This window comes from Ailuropoda melanoleuca, chromosome 2 (genome assembly GCF_002007445.2).
Source record: "Ailuropoda melanoleuca isolate Jingjing chromosome 2, ASM200744v2, whole genome shotgun sequence".
NCBI classification, from domain to species: Eukaryota; Metazoa; Chordata; class Mammalia; order Carnivora; family Ursidae; genus Ailuropoda; species Ailuropoda melanoleuca.
The window spans coordinates 116,206,832-116,212,432 of record NC_048219.1 but is presented as its reverse complement, the minus strand read 5'-3'; positions in this window follow the sequence as shown (position 1 = coordinate 116,212,432).

The window sequence follows — 5,601 nt, the reverse complement described above, 5'->3', positions numbered from 1 at the left end:
TTCTTTGTCATTTTTTTCTAGCTTCATTTCAGAGGCAGACTCAGCATTACCTGAGTCTGGAAATACCAGGATAACACTCATAAATTTGTGACAATCACTACAGTATCCCATGTCAAAGATTTTTTAAAATGCCATTTATCCACTAACACTATTGTGCATTAGAACTGCATGATCTTACAACTCTAGGGAAGAATAAAAATGTTTGGCTTATCCTAAGATCCTTTCCAAGGTCAAAAAAAAAAAATCCCCCTCCATAATCAAGAGACATGCATTTTAGTAACATCAGATGTATTCTTCTCTTTACCCTTATCAAATAGCTACTCTTCCCACACTCTCAGTTTGAAGTCTAGCCCTTTTTTTCTAGAATAGGGCTAAGGGGAGGGTGATGAAATGTTGGAACAACTAAACATCCCCGTCCATTTTCTCCAAAAGCCTTTTGTATTCTGGTAGATCTGTGCAATCTTTTCTTTTTTCACATGACACTGTAGGCCTAGGCCTGAAATAACGGGGAAGAGAGATGAGCATCAGGATTTCTCAGCAAAAACTAAGCAAAACACACATCATCTTTAGCGTGAATTGGACTGGGGGCGGAGTGGGCGGGCTCGGCGGAAGGAAAAAAGAATGGAGTATTTGAATAAATACGAATAAATTTATTAGATACTTTTCACAATCAGATAGCTCCCCTCCCCCCGCCAAAAGGGTTATTTTCTATCTTTCTAAGGATGTAAGCCTTAATGAAAGCAATCTTAGTCACAAATTTGAGGAAATTGCCCAATAATACGTTTCCATGTATTTGAACTGAAAAATTGTTAACCACGCTTTTGCTCCAAGATGTGTGAGGGCCATTCAGGGGCTGTAGGGCCCTAGATAGACACACACACAAGCGTGTGTCTATCTGGAGTCCCACACATTGTAATAAACACAGCTGCATTTATTTGAGTATGTGATCCCATGTACACGTGAAAACATTCAAACAAACACACTCAACAGATTTATTTGATTGTGCAATGGGGCAATTATTCAAATAAACATGCTCGGTGCAATTATTTGAATCTCACATTGCATGTTCATCAATCACAGCACTAAAAAAGGGGGGTGGGTGGGAAACACCAAAGAATTTATGTGGGAAAAAAATATATGTGAAAACAACCTTATTATAGATTTTATAGGGTTAGCCAAAGTTATGGCTCCCTCCTTAACTGTAACTCAACTATTCTGTATTCAATGACATTTGTTCCTAATGATTAATTGATTCATTCACCTTGATCATTATATTGGAATGACCACAACCTTCAGATTCATATGATAGCAAACTTTACAAACCTGAATTGGTAGAAAGGTGAAATCTCTGTATTTTAAGTGCAGAATAGTTCTCCCTAGACATCTTACATCAAGGGGACACTGTTTAAATTATTATCACTTTAAATAGCACTCCCATAAATTTAAAAACTTTTATCCATACAACAAAACATTCCTACATTTGAAGACATTAAAAAAAATCACAGGTGACTCATCTGATCATTTTATATATTAATAAATATTATGACATATATGTGAACACGTCACGAATCATATAGGTGTACCAAGAGGCAATTTATGCCTCTCTTAAGTATGTACTGACATAACCTAATATACTAAAATGGGAAGGGGCGTTTAGTCACTGAAATATGCATCGTGTAACAAAGATGAAGAAAATACATGGCTTGTGCCCATCATAAAAAAGATTCAGACTGAAGGCTTAGCTTTGGTTTTTATTCAATTAAATTGTTAAACTGTGCACAGTGATTTTTTTTTAGAACTTGAGACATTTGTGATGTTGGCTGTTTAAATCTTTGTTACCTTCGCTGTGAATTGAAATTGTACATATTTAGTAAATCATGCAGACAAAACAAACTTTTTAGACAATATTTTTATTGGAGAGTTTTCTTTTCCTGTATCCATGTTAAAAAAAAAAAAAGACCTCCTTTCCCAAAATAAAAATGTCAATACTAAATTTAAAGAAGTATAAAGGAATGATTGCTTCCTTTAGAGCTAAATATTTAAATAAACATGGAGATCATTGGCAACCTGTTCTTTTGGGCTAATAGGCCGTGTCCAATTTTTTGGGTCTGATGTTTCAGAGGGCCTCTGTTTCAGGGTTGAAGATGATCTATTAATCTCTGAATTCAACAAATGCTATTGAATAACAGAAACAAAGCCCTCAGCCTTCATTTGTCTATGAAATATGGAACTAGAGGAATAACACTGGGTTGACATGCCAAATATGCCACAAACCAAAACTCTCTCTATTAAAACAGGCGCCCACCACCCATAATCTAGCATGACATGTTAAAATGCTCCAAAATATTGAAAATATAAAAGGCACACGACTGTTCCCATTTGGCTTTGAGATGAATATGACAAAGATTCCAATAATTTTGGTCAAAGAAAATGATGAGTAAAAAGTACATGAAGATTAAAGGAGTGACAAATGATCTTTTAAGTGCTCTAATTGGTCTTTCTCGTTCATATCTTTGATTCTACAGAAATTGCAATTCCTGATGGTCCTGATTTGTAAGTGCACCCATCAGCTTTCTCTCTTCCACTTCACAAAATATGCCTGTTAGATTTGGAACCAAAAATAAGCCCCCAAAATGTTAAAAATAGACTACTGCCCTGGCAGGAAATTTAGCATTGGCAAGCCCAGAACTCAGAAGGAATTGATCTAACATAAGGAAACATTCAAAGAAAGATTTGTGCATTATGATCGTGTTCTGACCATTTTCAGGGGAGTCAAATGGAAGGATGAGAAAGAGAGAGAAAGAGAGAGTGCATAGGTTTTGCAGAACTTGTATGTGTACGTTGAATATTTAGTGTTAAAAAAACAACATTAGAGATGAAAGGAGTTAGAATGGAGTGTTTCTGAGATATTTGATATATTGTTATCTTACACAAATGGAAAACACTTAAAATGTTGATACTGGAAAAATAAAGGGTTCTGAAGACAACATCACAAAATACCCTATGTAACTTATAAGATACGCCAACAATAAAAGAAAGAAAATATTAATTTACCTTTACTCTTTTTATAAGAAACTTAGATTTTAGTTTATGACCTTTCCTTAAAGGAGAATCACTTTTATCCATTCCTTAAACAGTCTTATTATAGGACTAAGAAGTATAGTTACGCTTCATTCTAGTTTTGGTTAGGAAAAGAGGAATATAGTCTTCAAATTACTTGAAAAAAATATAGATGGATAAAGGAATATAAATTTAGAAAGGAAACTCAAGAACATCCCTACGCTCAGAGAAAACATTATGTGTATTTAGTGACCACAAGCAACCTAGACCTTGGTTTTTACATCTCTTCTGAAAGATACCACTTCCAACATAAACAATATTTCCCAACCCGGTAGTGCAGCCCAGGATTGGTGCAGACATAAAGGGAGAACACCAACTATTGAATAACCCTCAACCACTTCCTGGAGTCCTGAAACATTCAGTGGAGGTCTATCACTTCATTATTGAACGTGCTTAGAAAGTGTGAGCTCATAAGTTTCCGATTGAAGGTACATCTAAGCAAGAAGGGAAAAAGAGAAGTACAAACCACCCAGCCCAACTTGTTTTTAACACTTAAGATGCCATTCCTGGAGAAAGTAGATCTTAGAAGAATCAGCCTAATATATGAGTAAATACTTTTTTTTTCTTTTCCGTAGTATAAAGCGTTTTTATATCATCAAAGACAATTCCATGAAAAGGGACATTTCACTCAATTTAAAATACATGGTGATGGAACATTAAAGAAAAAAATCTTATCGAAAAAGAAGAGTTCTAACCACAATAGCTGCTTATTCTGCACCACCTTGGTTTTTAAAATGGAAAATAAAATAATGATTCGTACAGATAGTTTTCCAGGAATTGTCGTGATCCCTTGAGTCAGATGCTTTCACCTACAAATCACTCTATAAATATATTATAAACTCCTTTATGGCCTGACCAAATTATAACACACTTTGTGTCTGCATTTAAAAGTGTCAGAAATCTTGTTCTTTAATAAAACTCTCCTATGAATTGGGTAGGAAGAGAATCTTTATGTGTGTAACACTTAGAAAAATAAAAGCAGTTAATCCACCCCTCGCATCTTGTGGATGAGGAAACTGAAGTCCACCTATCCTTGAGACCACACTGGTTATTTGTTTGTTTCTGTTCCCGAATGATCTAGAAAGCATTTCAGCATAGACTGTTGGAACCCTAGCCTCCTAACATGCTCTCTTCAACGTGTCACAGTGAAACACTCCTTCAAATGGCTATGGGAGCATCAAAAGAAATGAGCTAGTTTTCCTACTTCCTGCAAGAAGTCTGTTCTGGTCCACATGGACTCTTCATGCATGGATGGAATGGACACACTCTACCTTGGAAAGGCTGTATTACTCTGATCACAGCATCATCTGAGGGCTGTTAACCACTCCGGGACTAGCATCTCCTCTGAGAGACAGAGAATTCTCAATTTTGATAAATGCTCTTTAAAAATTGCTAACTGCTGTTCTTACATTTTACGCACTAGTTTTTTCCAAGACTTTCGACAGTGCTTATGTCCATTGAGGAGCCGTGGCTCCATCGACCCTCTCCAACCAGTTTTCAGCCTGAACCCACTTTGTGAGTCTTTTTCTAGTCATGGCTTGTGTGAACCCCGAGTGTGCTGAATGACCAGAGGGTGGTGAGGGGAAAAAACAAGGCAGCAGAGTAAGAGGAGTAATAGGAGATTCACACACCTGAGATGGGAAAATGGGAATACACGGAAAGAGATGAAAGAAAGACAGAGCATGGAGGGGTCCTAGATATTCTCTCCTCTGAAGCCTTGGCTTTTAAAATTCTGGGACTCACATGGAATAAGAGCCCAAGTCAGCCCGTGGTCACTAACAGACCTGAGTCCAGAAGCCAGGTGGCCAGAGACGCTTTTACTGCTTCTATGATTCTTCCCTTCTGTTCTGTTTAGTGGTCCTAAGAATAATACTAATAAATAATAGTTACTGCATCGATAGCTGGCCAATTTCCTGAGTGCCCACCATGTGTAAGGCATGAAGCTGGGTACTATAGGATATGCAAAGATGAACAAGGTAGGATTACTGGCCTAAGGTTTCTTGTAATCTGTCAGAGACAGACATACACAAGAGGTAGAATACAGAGTTCCGGGGCCCAGAGGGAATGTATGGATGTGAAAGTCCCAAACATGCCCTCTCCTGCACTGTGGTGTTTTTTCTCTTTAAACACAAAATCATGCCATTCCCTCAATACCACACATATTGTTGAGTGATGCTATACGAAAAGCACTTCTCTATGTCCTAGGAATACAGTAATGAACAAACTTTAAGGGTTCTATGTTGTAGGAGAGAAGGTAGACAACAAAACGATTAACGTGTTGGAAATAAAAGATGTTATAAAAGTGAATGAGATGGAATTGGGGGACAGGCAACCTCAGCCTGGGGGGGTGGTGGCAGGAGGGGAGTGCCAGGAAAAGTCTCTCTGATTCAGTGGTGTTTGAGGCGAGCTGGAAGGTTGAGAAGTGAGCCATGAGAAGATCTGGAGTGAGAGTGTCCCCAGAGGAAGGACCAGCAGCTGCAC